Genomic DNA, 18,204 nt, shown 5'->3' on the forward strand with positions numbered 1-18,204 from the left:
AATAACGACATTATTCCATAGGCCAGGCCTCATCCTGTTCCACTTCTTCACATACACACACAGTCCTGCCACACCATTACTACTGTCTTTAATGTCCAACAACTCTTCCAAAAATGTGTTTTAGCTTGGACTCAAATTAATATTGTGGAGAGTTTTAACCTCCTGAGACCCGAACTTTTGTTAAGTTTGCATTTTTAATTTCTCCTAGTTATTTGGGTACAGTAGGACCTGATAAGTATAAAAACCTAAATATTGTCAATGATAATGATGTCCCAATGTCCTCAAACAAGACAATAGTAAAGTCCCAATGTCCTCAAACCAGGTGTTAATCAAGTCCCAGTGTCCTCAAACCAGATGTTAATCAAGTCCCAGTGTCCTCAAGCCAGATGTTAATCAAGTCCCAGTGTCCTCAAGCCAGTAGGACCAGTCCCAGTGTCCCAGTGTCCTCCAACCAGACGATAGTCAAGTCCCAGTGTCCTCCAGCCAGATGTTAATAAAGTCCCAGTGTCCTCCAACCAGACGATAGTCAAGTCTCAGTGTCCTCCAGCCAGATGTTAATAAAGTCCCAGTGTCCTCCAACCAGACGATAGTCAAGGCCCAGTGTCCTCAAACCAGATGATAGTCAGGCCCAGTGTCCTCAAACCAGACGATAGTCAAGGCCCAGTGTCCTCCAACCAGATGATAGTCAGGCCCAGTGTCCTCCAACCAGACGATAGTCAAGGCCCAGTGTCCTCCAACCAGACGATAATCAAGGCCCAGTGTCCTCCAACCAGACGATAGTCAAGGCCCAGTGTCCTCCAACCAGATGTTAATCAAGTCCCAGTGTCCTCAAACCAGACGATAATCAAGGCCCAGTGTCCTCCAACCAGACGATAGTCAAGGCCCAGTGTCCTCAAACCAGATGATAATCAAGGCCCAGTGTCCTCAAACCAGACGATAGTCAAGGCCCAGTGTCCTCCAACCAGACGATAGTAAAGGCCCAGTGTCCTCCAACCAGACGATAGTCAAGTTCCAGTGTCCTCCAACCAGACAATAGTCAAGGCCCAGTGTCTTCAAACCAGACAATAGTCAAGGCCCAATGTCCTCCAACCAGATGTTAATCAAGTCCTAGTTTCCTTCAACCAGACGATAATTGAGGCCCAGTGTCCTCAAACCAGATGACAGTCAAAGCCCAGTGTCCTCCAACCAGATGTTAATCAAGTCCCAATGTCCTCAAACCAGACCATAATCAAGTCCCAGTGTCCTCAAACCAGACCGTAATCAAGTCCCAGTATCCTCAAACCAGACAGTAATCAAAGTCCCAGTGTCCTCCAACCAGATGATAGTCAGGCCCAGTGTCCTCAAACCAGACGATAGTCAAGGCCCAGTGTCCTCCAACAAGACGATAAGTCCCAGTGTCCTCAAACCAGACCATAATCAAGTCCCAGTGTCCTCAAACCAGACGATAATCAAGGCCCAGTGTCCTCCAACCAGACGATAGTCAAGGCCCAGTGTCCTCAAACCAGATGATAATCAAGGCCCAGTGTCCTCAAACCAGACGATAGTCAAGGCCCAGTGTTCTCCAACCAGATGATAGTAAAGGCCCAGTGTCCTCCAACCAGATGTTAATCAAGTCCCAGTGTCCTCCAACCAGACGATAGTCAAGTTCCAGTGTCCTCCAACCAGACAATAGTCAAGGCCCAGTGTCTTCAAACCAGACGATAGTCAAGGCCCAATGTCCTCCAACCAGATGTTAATCAAGTCCTAGTTTCCTTCAACCAGACGATAATTGAGGCCCAGTGTCCTCAAACCAGATGACAGTCAAGGCCCAGTGTCCTCCAACCAGATGTTAATCAAGTCCCAGTGTCCTCAAACCAGACCATAATCAAGTCCCAGTGTCCTCAAACCAGACAGTAATCAAGTCCCAGTATCCTCAAACCAGACCATAATCGAGTCCCAGTGTCCTCAAACCAGACAGTAATCAAGTCCCAGTATCCTCAAACCAGACAATAATCGAGGCCCAGTGTCCTCCAACAAAACGATAAGTCCCAGTGTCCACAAACCAGACCATAATCGAGTCCCTGTGTCCTCAAACCAGACCATAATCAAGTCCCAGTATCCTCAAACCAGACCATAATCGAGTCCCAGTGTCCTCAAACCAGACAGTAATCAAGTCCCAGTATCCTCAAACCAGACCATAATCGAGTCCCAGTATCCTCAAACCAGACAGTAATCAAGTCCCAGTGTCCTCAAACCAGACCATAATCGAGTCCCAGTATCCTCAAACCAGACAGTAATCAAGTCCCAGTGTCCTCAAACCAGACCATAATCGAGTCCCAGTATCCTCAAACCAGACAATAATCGAGGCCCAGTGTCCACCAACAAGACGATAAGTCCCAGTGTCCTCAAACCAGACAATAATCGAGGCCCAGTGTCCTCCAACAAGACGATAAGTCCCAGTGTCCTCAAACCAGACCATAATCGAGTCCCAGTGTCCTCAAACCAGACAGTAATCAAGTCCCAGTATCCTCAAACCAGACCATAATCGAGGCCCAGTGTCCTCAAACCAGACCATAATCGAGTCCCAGTGTCCTCAAAGCAGACAGTAATCAAGTCCCAGTGTCCTCAAACCAGACAATAATCGAGGCCCAGTGTCCTCCAACAAGACGATAAGTCCCAGTGTCCTCAAACCAGACCATAATCAAGTCCCAGTGTCCTCAAACCAGACCATAATCAAGTCCCAGTGTCCTCAGACCAGACAATAATCGAGGCCCAGTGTCCTCAAACCAGACCATAATCGAGGCCCAGTGTCCTCCAACAAGACGATAAGTCCCAGTGTCCTCAAACCAGACCATAATCAAGTCCCAGTGTCCTCAAACCAGACCATAATCAAGTCCCAGTGTCCTCAAACCAGACAGTAATCGAGGCCCGGTGTCCTCCAACAAGTACATTGTCCCAGTGTCCTCAAACCAGACAGTAATCGAGGCCCAGTGTCCTCCAACAAGTACATTGTCCCAGTGTCCTCAAACCAGATGTTAATCAAGTCTCAGTGTCCTCCGACCAGACAATAATCAAGGCCCAAAGCCCTTAAACAAGACGACGATAAAGTCCCAATGTCTTCAAACAAGTACTTCCTAATTAACAGCGTGTTAGCTTGTTACTGTTGCTAAAATTGGTCAAATTTGTTGCCGTATCAAACTATAAACATTATTAATCATAAATAAAGAAGTTCCAACCATACAATGTGATCAGGTTTTGGACCTTGTCCGCTTTTGTGTTGGGATCGGCTGCAGACTGACTTGGCAGAGATGGCTGCCATCTTGTTTTTACATGTTTGATCATCTTCTCAGTGCTAAGCCAGGGCCACTAGATGGGTCAAAAAATGTCCACAAATGAGGACGACAGATCTGAGTTAAGCAGAATGAAGAATAAGGTCAAATAAAGCCAAAATGTGATGTCGTCATATGAGGAAACAGGGTCTCAGGAGGTTAAACTTGACTTTGCTCAGTGACTTTGAAACTTTTGGTGCTAAATATGCTCTAATGAAGATGAGGAAAGACTTTAGGACAAAAAAGGCAGAGTTTGTGCATGTCTGTGTTATGAGGGTGAATGTAGCTGACACAGGAAAGTGTCTGCAGAAAGTTCCTGACACACACACTTCCTTAATGTGTGTATCTTGCATATGGCAGCAGCTCAGTGTAATGCGTTCATCCAACTAGAAAATCTGCTTCAACAGACCTACCCAGCTGGACTGACCTTGAACCTCGACCTCAACCCGACCTCTGATTCAAAGAATTTCCAAGCAGAGTAAAAACATCATCAGGCTATTAGGGGTCGCTCTGTTTCTCACACAATAAAACACATGAGAGGCAGCTCACTGACAGTCTGTAAATGTAACATATGTGCCGGTGTTTACCTTCACATATGGCAACGCTTTGCTCAGCGCGTCCGTATATACCTGGAAGGATCCCGTTCTGCTTTCTCCATCTACTGTCCTAATAAAAGCCAGTGGAGGGAGACAGAAGGGACGGACGGAGCGCGAAAGAGGAGGAGGAAGAGATACGCTTGTATGACTGCCTGATTTATGTGATGCAGAAAGAGAAGGAGAGGGAGGGAGAGATAGATAGGAAAGAGTGGAGACACAACCCACTGAGCGCCAGACATCATTTTATCTTCTGGTCTCTGCTGTAACTCATAGAGCTTAGAGCGTCTTTCAGCACAAGAACTATGCATGCTACTGCATGTCTCAACACCAAAGATATGTTTTAAAGGAGGACGTGTGTCATATATTTCCGTAAAACAAAGTCTAAGATGTAGACGAAGGCCTAGTCCAAACCTACGTGCTCACTGAAAATAAACCCTTTGTTTGTCCATTGTCCAGTCGAAAGATGCTAAAGCATGTTTTTTACTAGTGGCATTCAGTTAAAGAATAAAAAAGGACATGATAGGACATATTACACTTGGCTTTTTGGTTGTTTGTATGTTTGATTCTGTTTTGTACTGTAGGCTTTCAGTTGTCAGGATGGCCGAGTGGTCTAAGGTGCCAGACTCAAGGGTTGACTCCTTCCTGAGTTAAAGGGACTTCTGGTCTCCAAATGGAGGCGTGCGTTCAAATCCCACTCCTGACACATATTTTCCCACCAGTTTGGTGATACAGATATCGTTGCTTTTTTCATCCATCAATCAACTGATGAATCCATTTCAATCTATCAGGGAGGCAATCCAACTTGATTAGATTTCTAAACACGTAGGAATTAATGCAGTGTTGAAATTTGATGAATTTGACCATTAACATAGCCCGGCTAGCTCAGTCGGTAGAGCATGAGACTCTTAATCTCAGGGTCGTGGGTTCGAGCCCCACGTTGGGCGAAGGCACTTTAATTGAAACTTCATCTAAACCTGAAAGTGTTACTGTACAAAGAGAAGTGTTCAGTTATAAAATCACTTTCAAGTGGTTGTCTTGGACATAAAACTGCAGTATCTTGGCCCCCTTGACAATGATTTGTAGTACTTTGGATGTCGCTATAGATTTTCCAAGTCTCCTATAGTCTGTAGACCTGTAACTTCTGCTTACATGCTGTAGTTTCAGCTGAGAGAATTATCTCAAGGGCATTAGGGCAACTCAGTTTTAGACAATATATGTAGTAGGGGATCTCTGCTCTGTCTTTCTTTCAGCAAAGGGGTCCTTGGCATGAAAAATGTTGAAGACTCCTGCCTCAAAACACATCATCAGACTGCTGAAATGAGAACTGGGCTGCCCTAGTCCCTAATTAAAACATACCTACAATTTATTCAGTGTCAGTTCAGTTGGATTTCTTTTTTTGGGGGCATTTTTAGCCTTTATTTGATAGGACAGACAAGCATGAAGGGAGGGGAGAGAGAGAGGGACAGACATGCAGCAAAGGGCCACAGGCTGGAGTCAAACCCCAGCCAATGTGGCAACAGCCTTGTACATGGAGCGTCTGCTCTACCTCTAAGCCACCGACGCCCCGTTTCAGTTGGATTTCTGTGTAATAACATGAGACTGCAGACTCAGATTGTGATCATTTCCTGTGATGTAGTCTGGATGTAGCTGAACTACTTTTTACTTTGACAAGCTTAAGATTGTTGAGATTAGTTAAGATGAGGTTTAACTACTTTTATATCAGTGATGAGCTTTTATATGAGATCAAGCTATCACAGAGACAGACACTTAATGTAGAGCCAGATTTCCAAAGGTGCTTTTAAAGGAGCTCTTTCTAACTCTGGAGAAAGATCGTTGATTGCTGAGACTCATTAACAGGTTGTCAAATATAGACGCATTGGGTTGGTAGTCAGACTGAACCACGAAACCCAAAGTGTCAGTATTTAACAACTTGATAATGAGACTCAACCATCAACTATCTTTCTCCAGAGTCACATACAGCACCTTCAGGACATGGTAGGACATATTACTGTTAGCTTTTTGATTGTTTGTGTCTTTCTCTGTTTTGTGTTCTGTGTTTTGAGGTAGTCCCTTGTCAGGATGGCCGAGTGGTCTAAGGCGCCAGACTCAAGGGTTGACTCCTTCCTGAGTGAAAGGGACTTCTGGTCTCCAAATGGAGGCGTGGGTTCAAATCCCACTCCTCACATAGGTTTTACCTGCAGGTTTCATTCCTTTAGTTTGGTGAGGCAAATGTCTCTCATTTTTCCTGTGTGAATATACATGAGGCCTGTACAATCATGAGAATGTAGAAAACTGAAAAATGAACTGCACAACGACTTGGCTACTCAGATGAGCTGATTGAAAATATTGTCAACAATATTTTGGAAATCCAACATGGCGAGAGTTCTAAACACATTCGAATGAATGCAGCTCCGAAATTTGATGCATTTTCCTATCAAAACAGCCTGGCTAGCTCAGTCGGTAGAGCATGAGACTCTTAATCTCAGGGTCGTGGGTTCGAGCCCCACGTTGGGCGATGGAGCTTTAACTGAAACTTCATCTGAACATGAAAGTATTACTGTACAGACAAAGAGAAGTGTTCAGTTATAAAATCACTTTCAAGTGGTTGTCTTGTACATAAAACTGCAGTATCTTGGCCCCCTTGACAATGATTTGTAGTACTTTGGATGTCGCTATAGATTTTCCAAGTCTCCTATAGTCTGTAGACCTGTAACTTCTGCTTACATGCTGTAGTTTCAGCTGAGAGTTTCGATTCAGAGAATTATCTCAAAGGCAACTCAGTTTTATACAATATATGTAGTAGGGGATCTCTGCTCTGTCTTTCTTTCAGCAAAGGGGTCCTTGGCCTGAAAAATGTTGAAGACTCCTGCCTCAAAACACATCATCAGACTTCCGAGGTGAGGACTGGGCTGCCCTAGTCCCTCAATCAAACATACCTACAATTTATTCAGTGTCAGTTTCGTTGGATTTCTGTGTAATAACATAAGACTGCAGACTCAGATTGTGATCATTTCCTGTGATGTAGTCTGGATGTAGCTGAACTACTTTTGAGAATAGTTTCACTTTGACAAGCTTAATATTGTTGAGATTAGTTAAGATGAGGTTTAACTACTTTTATATCAGTGATGAGCTTTTATATGAGATCAATCTTTTTTTTAAGATATTGTTTTGGGCCATTTTGCCTTTAATGGACAGAACAGGTAAGCGTGAAGGGGGATGACATGCAGCGAAGGGCCACAGGCCAGACTCGAGCCTGGGCCGCTGCGGCAGCCTTGTATGTGGGGCACCTGCTCTCCCACTAAGCCACCGACACCCCATATGAGGTTAATCTATCACAGAGACAGACACTTAATGTAGAGCCAGATTTCCAAAGGTGCTTTTAAAGGAGCTCTTTCTAACTCTGGAGAAAGATCGTTGATTGCTGAGACTCATTACCAAGTTGTCAAATACAGACGCATTGGGTTGGTAGTCAGACTGAACCACGAAACCCAAAGTGTCAGTATTTAACGACTTGATAATGAGACTCAACCATCAACTATCTTTCTCCAGTGTCACAGTCAGCACCTTCAGAACATGGTAGGACATATTACTGTTAGCTTTTTGATTGTTTGTGTGTTTCTTTGTTTTGTGTTTTGAGGTAGTCACTTGTCAGGATGGCCGAGTGGTCTAAGGCGCCAGACTCAAGGGTTGACTCCTTCCTGAGTGAAAGGGACTTCTGGTCTCCGAATGGAGGCGTGGGTTCAAATCCCACTCCTGACATAAGTTTTATAGCTTTTACCTGCCATTGTCATTCCTTTAGTTTGGTGATACAGATTATCTCTGTTTTTTTTCTGTGTGAAACCAGTTTTCCTTGAATGTGTACATGAAGCCTACAAAGTCATGAGAGCACAGAAAACAACTAAATTCTAAATAAGCTCCGAAATTTGATGCGTTTTTCTATCAAATGTAGCCCGGCTAGCTCAGTCGGTAGAGCATGAGACTCTTAATCTCAGGGTCGTGGGTTCGAGCCCCACGTTGGGCGATGGAGTTTTAATCTGAGACTAAATCTGAGCATGAATGGATTATAGTCAAGAGGAATGTTCAGCCATCTTATCACTGTCATATGGATGTGTTGGACAGATATCAGCAGTGTCTTGGTCCCTTTGACAGTGATTAGTAATATTTTGGATGTCACTAAAGAGTTTCCAAGTCTCCTATAGTCTGTAAACCTGCACGTTCTATTTACATGTAACTTGTAAGTCCAGACTGAATTCAGAGTTTCAGTTGAGAATTTCGATTCAGAGAATTATCTCAAAGGCAACTCAGTTTTAGACAATATTTATATCGGGGGTCCCTGCTCCATCTCTCTTTCAGCTAAGGGGTCCTTGGCCTGAAAAATGTTGAAGACTCCTGCCTCAAAACACATCATCAGGCTGCCGAGGTGAGGACTGGGCTGCCCTAGTCCCTCAATCAAACATACCTACAATTTATTCAGTTTCAGTTCAGTTGGACTTTCATGTAACAATATGAGATTTATTTGTCGGTGAAGATTCTCAGTCATCCAGGTCATGGTAATCCTAAGTGCTATATCGTAGGCAACTGGACGCAAGCAAGTCCTGTTTCCTACGATATAGCACTTACAATATGACACTGCAGACTCAGATTGTGATCATTTCCTGTGATGTAGTCTGGATGTAGCTGAACTACTTTTTACTTTGACAAGCTTAAGATTGTTGAGATTAGTTAAGATGAGGTTTAACTACTTTTATATCAGTGATGAGCTTTTATATGAGATCAAGCTATCACAGAGACAGACACTTAATGTAGAGCCAGATTTCCAAAGGTGCTTTTAAAGGAGCTCTTTCTAACTCTGGAGAAAGATCGTTGATTGCTGAGACTCATTAACAGGTTGTCAAATACAGACGCATTGGGTTGGTAGTCAGACTGAACCACGAAACCCAAAGTGTCAGTATTTAACAACTTGATAATGAGACTCAACCATCAACTATCTTTCTCCAGAGTCACATACAGCACCTTCAGGACATGGTAGGACATATTACTGTTAGCTTTTTGATTGTTTGTGTCTTTCTCTGTTGTGTGTTTTGAGGTAGTCCCTTGTCAGGATGGCCGAGTGGTCTAAGGCGCCAGACTCAAGGGTTGACTCCTTCCTGAGTGAAAGGGACTTCTGGTCTCCGAATGGAGGCGTGGGTTCAAATCCCACTCCTGACATAGGTTTTACCTGCAGGTTTCATTCCTTTAGTTTGGTGAGGCAAATGTCTCTCATTTTTCCTGTGTGAATATACATGAGGCCTATACGATCATGAGAATGTAGAAAAAATGAACTGCACAACGACTTGGCTACTCAGATGAGCTGATTGTCAAGTAGCAGACTGTGTCAGCAACAAAACAAATCCAACAACATTTTGGAAATCCAACATGGTGAGAGTTCTAAACACACTGGAATGAATGCAGCTCCGAAATTTGATGCATTTTTCTATCAAATGTAGCCCGGCTAGCTCAGTCGGTAGAGCATGAGACTCTTAATCTCAGGGTCGTGGGTTCGAGCCCCACGTTGGGCGATGGAGTTTTAATCTGAGCATGAATGGGCTGTACAGATGAAGAGCAATGATCAGCCATCTTATCACTGTCATATGGATATGTTGGACATGTGTCAGCAGTGTCTTGGTCCCTTTCACAGTGATTGCAGTACTTTGGATGTCACTATAGATTTTCCAACTCCTATAGTCTGTAAACCTGTACGTAACCTCTGTTTACATGTAACTTTTATGTCCAGACTGAATTCACCTGAACTATTTTTGAGAATAGTTTTACTTTGACGGGCTAAAGGTTTTTGAGAGTAGTTAAGATGTAGTCTAACTCGGTGGGTCACAGTCCACAAATGGGTCGCCGTCCCAATCTGAATCGACTGCAAGTGACTTGCTAACGTGTCAAGTTTGTAAAAAAGCACACTTTATTTTTAAGTACAGTGAATTTCCGTTAATTATTATTAAGTACCGCTTTCTGCTATAGAGTGACTGACTGACAGCTACTTGACAGAGATGGCAAACTAGCTCAACGACATGGCCAAACGCAAGTGTGACACTGAATGTATTAAACTGTGTGGACCTCGAACTAATGACTATGGAGACATCTGGACCCTGAGGCTGGACCAGTTGGGAACCACTGGTCTAACTACTTGTCATTTTGAAGCAGCTAGTCATTTGGTAAACTACAGTTTTTATGTGGTTTCACCATCACTGTGTAACTGTTGATTGGCCGTATGCAGTTAAAAGCCATTGTAGGTTACAGTTTGAGCCATTATCACACACACACACACACACACACACACACCTTCTTTGCAGAGATGGAGCATTGATAAGATCCTGCTGATACCGGTGATCCACAACACAAAAACCCAGATGTCCTTGAGATAATGTCTGAACATGTGCGTGTTTAAAACTCTATCTACATACAGTCTCTCCATATATACTGTACATGCTGTATACTATATAGTGGAGGACTGAGACACATGAGAGACCAGGAGGAGAAATAAAACTTGAGTGACTGCAGAGGAAGTGGGGAGGGCCTGCGTTGGCTTTGGGTAGATGTGGTTTCAATCATCACACATCACATCACACATGACTGCAAAGAAAAAGAAGGAGAGGGTGATGGAGAGAAAGAGAAAACAGAGAGCGGAGGGAGGCAGAGCTGAGACCAAAACAAACAGCGGCCCAACTTGAAACACACACTCAGTCTATATTACATGTTCTCAAGCTTAATAATTAATGATTCCAGTTGTGGTCTGAAGGCATAAACTTGTTTTGGTTTTGCCATGTTTGCTTTTTGCCTCCATTATTTTCTCTAATAAATGGTTTGTAAAGTAAATGAATTACGGGACTGTAGGTGGGATGAGTGGAGGGAAGAGGGAGGGAGGAGTGGATGGAGAGAACTGGTGAGATGGAAGGGACAGAAGGAGGCAGTGAGCAGTAGGAAAAACTTCTGAGAGGAAATAAAAACAATGTGAGAGGAGTGGAGCTCCTAAAATAAGCTGTTAGCCACCGACAGTCCAAACATCCACCAACACTGAGGACATTTTCCTTATCTTCTTTTCCCCCTCCGTCTGTGCATTCCTACCACTTTTATTGCTTTCAGAGGAAATTTCTCCCCCAGCTGCCGCATCCCAGCGACTGATAGGGACGGAGAGATTCAGCTTCACGTCGAGTTAGAAGGGGCTTCACTGTGAGACAAAACCAAAGCTGGCAGAAAACTCAACATGGCAGAGGCTCTTCAGAAAAGTCTAGATGGGCTTTATGCTCAGCTGTCAGGAGCAGGCTGCGACACCAGACTCAAGGGTTAAATCCTTCCTGAGCAAAGAGACTTCTGGCCTCTGAACAGAGGTGTTGGTTTGAATCCCACTCCTGACTCCTGATTTTACCTGCAGTTTCCAGCCCTGTTAATTGATAAAGACATGAAACATTACATTAACACTGACATTAAAACAAGTCTACCTCATGTTTGTAGTCTTTCAGAAGCAATAACGTTGTAGCCGCCAGAGTTAGAGACAATTAGGGACATGTGTGAAAGGAAAATATTTGAGTTCAGAGTTTAAAATCAGACAATAAGACTTCTTATTGTAAACTCAGAACTCATGGTTTCCCATGTGGCCCTAATCTTCCTCTGTCATTTCCATTCTGCCACCACATGTGCAAAAGGATTTTATGCATCAAAGGGAAATTCTTAACAATAGCTAGTAAACATGAAAGTGAGAGACGGACACTTAACTTGAAGACAAAGTCCCAAAGGTGCTTTTAAAGGTGCTGCATGTAACTCTGGAGAAAGAGTTGATTGCTGAGACTCATTAACAGGTCGTCAAATACAGACGCATTGGGTTGGTAGTCAGACCGAACCACCCAAACCAATGTGTCAGTATTTAACGACTTGGTAATGAGACTCAATGATCAACTATCTTTCTCCAGAGTCACATGCAGCACCTTTGGGACATGGTTAGCCTGGTTCCAGACCATAGACCCCGCCCACTCAACTGAGTAGGCTTGCATCTCTGGTCTGGCATACTTCAATGAATTTGCGATTTATCTCGTCCAAACAATAGACGGACCAATGAACGCTGGGGGAGGGGGCGGGTCTAGCGATTAGCCAATCAGCGCCACGCTGATGTCAAGCTGTTCGCCGGTGGGTAACTGGTGAGGATAGCAACAATGGCGACCGCTACAGATCCTACAGACCACATTAACGATGCTATCGAGGTATTTCGCCACTACTCACGTTAATGGAGGACCAAATTAAGGAAGCTGCTAAACTGGATTTAACGGTGATGCAGCTGGGCGTGCACAACGACGGAGACATTTTAAACGGGCAATGCTCACTTGTTTTCGGCACCCCCGAGGCATGGATACTAATGACGTCAGATTCTGGGTGAGTCATTGATCTCTACTGATTGGTTAGGGAAAAAATCAAATTCCCTCCCCCTTGTAAATCGCCTTCAATGGAAGCCATGTCAGACTGAAGGTTCTGGCAGCTTCAGTCTGACACTCAGGCTAGGACATGGTAAGACATACTGTTGGCTTTTTGTGTGTTTGTTTGTCTGTTTGGTTTAGTAGCCTCTCAGTTGTCAGGATGGCCGAGTGGTCTAAGGCGCCAGACTCAAGGTTCAAACCTTCCATAGCAAAGGGACTTCTGGTCTCCAGATGGAGGCGTGGGTTCAAATCCCACTCCTGACATAGACTTTACCCGCAGGCTTCATTGATGTAGTTTGGTGATACAGATATGTCTTCTTTTGTTTCTGTGTAAAATCAGTTTTCCTTTAGTATGTACACGAAGCCTCCAAAGTCATGAGAACACAGAAAACAGCAAAATTAACCGTACAACAACGATTGAGCTACTCAGGTGAAGTGACTGTCAAGTAGCAGACTGTGTCAGCAGCAAAACAAATCCCTCAGAAACCCTGAAGTCTGACTGGGTGAGGGTTCTCAACTCATAAAGATTAATACAGCTCCGAAATTTTATGTATCTTTTACATTGAAACAGCCCGGCTAGCTCAGTCGGTAGAGCATGAGACTCTTAATCTCAGGGTCGTGGGTTCGAGCCCCACGTTGGGCGATGCAGTTTTAACTGAAACTTCATCTGAACATTGAAGTTAATCAGTATAAAGAGAAGTGTTCAGTCATACAATCACCTTCACATGGCCATGCTGTATATATATAACAGCAGTGTCTTGCCCCTTTGACAATGATAACCAGGTTTTTGGGAGTTGCTAGATTTTTCCAGTCTCCCGTAGTCTGTTCACCAGTAAGTTCTTTGTACACGTAACTAGTGAAGACCAGACTGAATTCAGAGTTACAGCTGTCAGGATGGCAATGGGGTGGATGAGCATTTCTTTAAATGATGCACTACACGTGGGTTTTGCTTCTACAACAACAAAATCTTTGCTACCAGTTTCGGCTTAAGGCCCATTTATGCTCCCTTTACGTCTGAAAATGTATACGTCCGTTTCAAACGATGTTACTGTCACTGCCCACATACTTCCATGTGCCCTTTACGTTGGCATGGATGTTAACCAATATATCCACCAGTGGGCAGCCCAGGGTCAAAAGTTTATGACAACAACAAACTCAAAAACAAACATGGCGACTGTGGAGGAGATATTGATAATGTACCTCTTGCATAAAAGACAAAAACAGAGGCAGCATTGTAGGAGGTGGTGGTTAGTGAGGCCGTTAAATACATTGTGACTGGAGGATGGAGAATTCTTTTCTCTAGTACTGCCGATGAAAGAAATTGAATTGTTATTTCTTCTTCATGTCTCACTAGAGCTACATATCGGGTAGTGACAGCAACACTGCCCCCATGGTTCCTGGTGGTACTGCTCCATTTGGCCCGTATCCGTAAGCTTTATGGAAACGTGCAGAAATACGGACGAAATGAACGCAGAGCACGGACAGAAGGCTCCATCTGTATCCGGATCGGTATTAAACGCTGAGCATTAATGGGCCTTAACTGTTTTTTCCATCACCTTACCAAGACCAAGTAGTTGTTGCTCTGCATCACCTCCAAATGGAGCCTCCAAATCATTTCTCTCAAAAATAGCTCAGCTGGCTCAGTCCGTAGAGCATGAGTACGTTGGGGTCATGGGTTTGAGACCCCTGTTGGGCAAAGGTGTTCTAGACTAAGATTTAACATGATATGAACATGTCTAGTCCACCCTGTACAGAGGACTTTTTAAAGAGATGCATTCAGTCATCAGATCACTTTCCAAGGATGTGTTGGACATATCACTCCAATGTGTTGCTGCTCTCATTATGAGTGCATATTTTCCTGAGTCTGTAACCCTTTCACTTGTATTTGCATGCAAACTGTAAAGTCTAGACTGAATTCAGAGTGGTCTGAGGTGTCAGACTCAAGGGTTGTCTCCTTGAGCAAACAAGGACTTCTGGTTTCCAAATGGGGGCGTGGCCTAATATTATAATTTCCCAGCAGCTTTCTCCATAAACATATTCAGACTGAGCAAACTCATGAAAACACACAATGGAAAACAGCCTAAATACCTTGACAGCTAACTAATGTAAGCAAGCAACACAGCGCGAGCAGCACAGGTGAACTGTGTTAAGCTGTTAATTAGCAGAAGGTGTGTGACTTTGTGTGAGTGTACAGGCGACAAGACGCGAGATTTTTACTCTGAGTTGTTATATGTATAAGAAAATAAAAGTAGTGTCACAAACAAACAAACAACTATTAAATTCTATTCTCTCGCTCATTGTTCTCAACTCCAGATAAACTGTGGTACTTTGCAACTGTCAGGATGGCCGAGCGGTCTAAGGCGCCAGACTCAAGGACAAACTCCTTCCTGAGTGGCAGGGACTTCTGGTCTCCGAATGGAGGCGTGGGTTCAAATCCCACTCCTGACAGACTTTTTACCCGCACCATTTCTCCGTGTTGCCGGGTCGGGACACACACATTTTCTTCCTTCTGTTCCAGAGTACAACAACTCAGTGTGTGTCTCCGCCGGTGGGCAGGCTGAGCAGCTCCACACCAGAGCAGACACAGTTAACTTCTTTTGTCTCACTGCGCGCTCTGTCTCTGTCTCTAACTTCTCTCTCGTGTTTCTCGATGCGTAAAAACTTTGGAGAGCACCCTCATCTCCTCCCTCCTCCTCCTCCTTTTTTCCCCTGCGTGCGTAATTAGTTGGAGAGCGTTTGGAAACTTGTGATGGCAGTGAAGAAATCTCACTTTATTCCTGACACCTGTTGCTGAGGACACCGCGCGCACAGCCGTACACAGCTGGGGAGCGCGTGCCACTCATTTCTGACTTTATTTCTGCATTTGTGCATAGCAAGTCGGGACTTTTTTGGGTACTGACAGGTCCGCGGAATCGCCGGAGGCTGCGTTACGCTGCCATAAATCGACTTTTTGGGGACTCAGACAAGGACTTTGGTGCGGAGTGATCGAGCAGTGAAAGGAGCGACATTTAATGTGTCCAAAAAGTGTCACTTGGAAGAGTTTGTGTCTGCAGCACAGTGTGAGCGCTCTGCAGCTGGCTGCTCTGGGATCTGCCTGAGAGGGTTTCAATAGAAACACCGACCTGTGTGTGGTTTCCCAGCCCGGGCACAGAGTCACACTTTTCGGACTTGTGCGCTCCGGATGGTGGGAGGAGAAAGTTTTCCTGGAGAGCTGAGCAACAACTGAATTCACAGCAGAACAGGTAGGAACTGCATTTTCAAGTTTTCAGAGGGATACCACAAAATACACGAAGGGCATTACAGCTTAAACACACACACTCTGCACACACACTTTAGAGGTCTGTGGTGGGAATTTCAGAGGTGTGATTTACCCTCTTAGCTAGGATTTGTCTGATACATTGATTCCAACCATAAGATAGTTTGCAGTTGCTGTTTTATGTCTGTAATATTTTCTGGCTCCATCATCTTTGTCCTGACAGTTGAAAGAAGTTTAATAAGTTTGCAGGAGTAGTTGGATTTAAATAGATTTGAACTTGAACTGTGTCACTATTTTAAGTTACTTTGCGCACTTTGAACAGGACACACACACACACACACACACACACACACACACACACACACACACATATCTGAGGTCAATGTGAAAAAGCTGGTTTTAAACTTGGTCCACTGGGCTGTGGACTCTGCTCCATTTGAACTTGTAGACGTTTTGTCCCCACAATGTTTCCGTTGTCACAGTCTACTTAGAGAATGGGCTTATTTCATGACTCTGGCTCCCATATGACAGTGGTGAAGTGCAGTGTGTGTGTGTGTATGTGTGTGTGTGTGATCTGCCAACCCCATCGGCCTAAATGAAGGCAGCCCTCTCGCTTTGCGGTGGAGACCAGGACTATTTTGGTCGAAATGTTGCACAAATGTTTCTCTCAGTCTCAAGAAGTGGCCCTGCCTGCCTGCCTGCCTCCATCAGAGCCAGAGGCTGAGCGGCATCTAACTGCACACTGACACCAGACTGACTGTAACTGTGGGAGGACTGAGTTCACTTTGATTTTGACAGGTATTATAAACACAAGAAGGAGGATGTCCACAGTGTGTGTGAGACAGACTGGCATAGAACAGACAGAATGTGCTCTACGTGTGAGTTTACTGGCCTGTATGAGCAGAATATGTGGAGGCTTGTGAGTGTACCGTGTAGGTGAGAGGTCAGCTGTGCAATATGCCAAGAGATGTCCTGGTGGGACCATAGAGGAGTGAGGACTTTTTGTTGTTTGTGGCAGTAAACATTTGTATAAACATGAAAAGAAATAGAATATGTGATCATTTAAAATCTGCAGAAACTCAACGTAAGTGCTGTATTTTTTATTTTTTTTTTATTGACAGGGTGTGTTTGAATGCTCTGTACATACTCCAATAAAAAAAATCCTGCACACACTTATCACCTCTGCAGTGATGTATTTAAAGGAACAGTGTGTAAGGTTAAGAAGATTTTAGTGGCATCTAGTGGCGAGGACTGCAGATTGCAGCCCGTTGAAACATCTCCCAGTTAGAATTCCTCCAGCATTCCTTGTTCAGGAGGTTTTTACTGGGAGAAAATGATCCATATAGGTCTCTTCCTCTCCAAAACAAACAGACACTGTGATTTAAACTGGTAAAAATACTGAAGAAAGCAGTTTCACGTTGAAAGGTCAGTTTTTACAACACTTTCATGACAGAGGTGCTGCCAACTGTGGTGGCCAATGCAAAAACATGAATGCCCCTATCTAGAGCCAACGTATGGTTTGTCCGTTCTGGTCTATTGGACTCCACAGACACGGAACTGCTCACTATGTAGATATAATCATCTCATACTAAGTTGACAAAAACACAGTGATTCCTATATTCAGGTGATTATACACCCAAGAAAACATACTTATTATGTTCCATTTCTGCTTATATAGAGAGAGAGGGAGTGACATGAAGGAAATGGCCACAGGCTGGAGTTGAACCCGGGCCTCTGCGGCAACAGCATTGTACATGGGGCACCTGCTCTATCCACTAAGCCAGCGACAGCCCTATACATATATTCTGATGTACCCTAAGTATGAGTTAACACGACCAAGACGTTGTGACTTTATATATTCATTTATGAGCATGCATGGACTGTATTGGTTGAAATGGGTGCGTGTTTTAATGTAGGAGCTTTTGTGTGTGTTTTCTCCTGTTTGGCAGAGAGACATCCACAGCTCAGTAGACCTGATGAGGCTTTATGGTGACCTTTGACCTCGGCTAGATCTAGAAACAGTCAGTCTGTTCCTCACATTTTACCCTAATGCACGAAGAACTTGAAATTCTGTTCACTGTCATCATAAAATCTTTAGTTTAATTGAGCAGTATTGTTGATATCTGTCTCAGTCGAGCCAAAAACATTCATAAAAAGGTGGTTCACAATAATAAAAAACGATAAATTATTATACATTTTTTCCAGTATTTTCTTGTGTGTAAACAGCAAATATGGCTGAGAAAAGCGAGTTTCTCTGTCTGCCAGCACATGTGAGAGCAGCCTCTGACAGAAAGTCGAGGTCGTCTCTGGCGGTGACGTCTCCGGTTCACTTTGTACTGTTCATGGATTTAAAGTCTGAAACCCACCTGAGCTGTAGAGCAGACTGACAGCCCTGCGAGAGGGGAGGAAGTGTCTGCGTCCGTGTGTGTGTGTGTGTGTGTGTGTGTGGAAGGTAGATAGTAACGTTAGATGTGTAGATAGAGGTGGTGAAAAGTGTTGCTGTCAACAAGTTAGCCATTAGAGAGAGATAATCTCTCTTCCTCCTCCCTCGCTGTCTACCAAGTCAACTTCTGGTCTTTTTCTTCCCTCCC

At 44.1% G+C, this 18,204-nt stretch overlaps 1 protein-coding gene and 11 non-coding genes across 14 annotated transcripts in view; all 12 read left to right on the forward strand.

The window, feature by feature from the left end:
- The first annotated feature begins 4,495 nt into the window (after positions 1–4,495).
- Positions 4,496–4,607, forward strand: trnal-caa (transfer RNA leucine (anticodon CAA)). Its single transcript has 2 exons — positions 4,496–4,533; positions 4,562–4,607. It is a non-coding gene; the product is annotated as a tRNA-Leu (tRNA).
- A 168-nt stretch (positions 4,608–4,775) lies between these two features.
- trnak-cuu (transfer RNA lysine (anticodon CUU)) lies at positions 4,776–4,848 on the forward strand. The gene has a single exon. It is a non-coding gene; the product is annotated as a tRNA-Lys (tRNA).
- Positions 4,849–5,977: 1,129 nt separating this feature from the next.
- trnal-caa (transfer RNA leucine (anticodon CAA)) lies at positions 5,978–6,089 on the forward strand. Its single transcript has 2 exons — positions 5,978–6,015; positions 6,044–6,089. It is a non-coding gene; the product is annotated as a tRNA-Leu (tRNA).
- Positions 6,090–6,346: 257 nt separating this feature from the next.
- Positions 6,347–6,419, forward strand: trnak-cuu (transfer RNA lysine (anticodon CUU)). The gene has a single exon. It is a non-coding gene; the product is annotated as a tRNA-Lys (tRNA).
- A 1,132-nt stretch (positions 6,420–7,551) lies between these two features.
- On the forward strand, positions 7,552–7,663 carry trnal-caa (transfer RNA leucine (anticodon CAA)). The gene is made up of 2 exons: positions 7,552–7,589; positions 7,618–7,663. It is a non-coding gene; the product is annotated as a tRNA-Leu (tRNA).
- A 189-nt stretch (positions 7,664–7,852) lies between these two features.
- Positions 7,853–7,925, forward strand: trnak-cuu (transfer RNA lysine (anticodon CUU)). The gene has a single exon. It is a non-coding gene; the product is annotated as a tRNA-Lys (tRNA).
- Positions 7,926–9,000: 1,075 nt separating this feature from the next.
- On the forward strand, positions 9,001–9,112 carry trnal-caa (transfer RNA leucine (anticodon CAA)). Its single transcript has 2 exons — positions 9,001–9,038; positions 9,067–9,112. It is a non-coding gene; the product is annotated as a tRNA-Leu (tRNA).
- A 277-nt stretch (positions 9,113–9,389) lies between these two features.
- trnak-cuu (transfer RNA lysine (anticodon CUU)) lies at positions 9,390–9,462 on the forward strand. Its single transcript has one exon. It is a non-coding gene; the product is annotated as a tRNA-Lys (tRNA).
- A 3,049-nt stretch (positions 9,463–12,511) lies between these two features.
- Positions 12,512–12,621, forward strand: trnal-caa (transfer RNA leucine (anticodon CAA)). Its single transcript has 2 exons — positions 12,512–12,549; positions 12,576–12,621. It is a non-coding gene; the product is annotated as a tRNA-Leu (tRNA).
- Positions 12,622–12,927: 306 nt separating this feature from the next.
- On the forward strand, positions 12,928–13,000 carry trnak-cuu (transfer RNA lysine (anticodon CUU)). Its single transcript has one exon. It is a non-coding gene; the product is annotated as a tRNA-Lys (tRNA).
- Positions 13,001–14,693: 1,693 nt separating this feature from the next.
- trnal-caa (transfer RNA leucine (anticodon CAA)) lies at positions 14,694–14,805 on the forward strand. The gene is made up of 2 exons: positions 14,694–14,731; positions 14,760–14,805. It is a non-coding gene; the product is annotated as a tRNA-Leu (tRNA).
- A 24-nt stretch (positions 14,806–14,829) lies between these two features.
- Positions 14,830–18,204, forward strand: part of wnt5b (wingless-type MMTV integration site family, member 5b) — a 138,576-nt gene continuing 135,201 nt past the window's right edge. For all 3 annotated transcript variants that reach the window (XM_049566648.1, XM_049566649.1, XM_049566650.1), the window contains exon 1: positions 14,830–15,599. The gene's annotated coding sequence lies outside the window, so the exon portion shown is untranslated. The remainder of the gene's footprint in view (positions 15,600–18,204) is intronic.

Source organism: Epinephelus fuscoguttatus, linkage group LG22, assembly GCF_011397635.1.
Source record: "Epinephelus fuscoguttatus linkage group LG22, E.fuscoguttatus.final_Chr_v1".
Lineage (NCBI taxonomy): Eukaryota > Metazoa > Chordata > Actinopteri > Perciformes > Serranidae > Epinephelus > Epinephelus fuscoguttatus.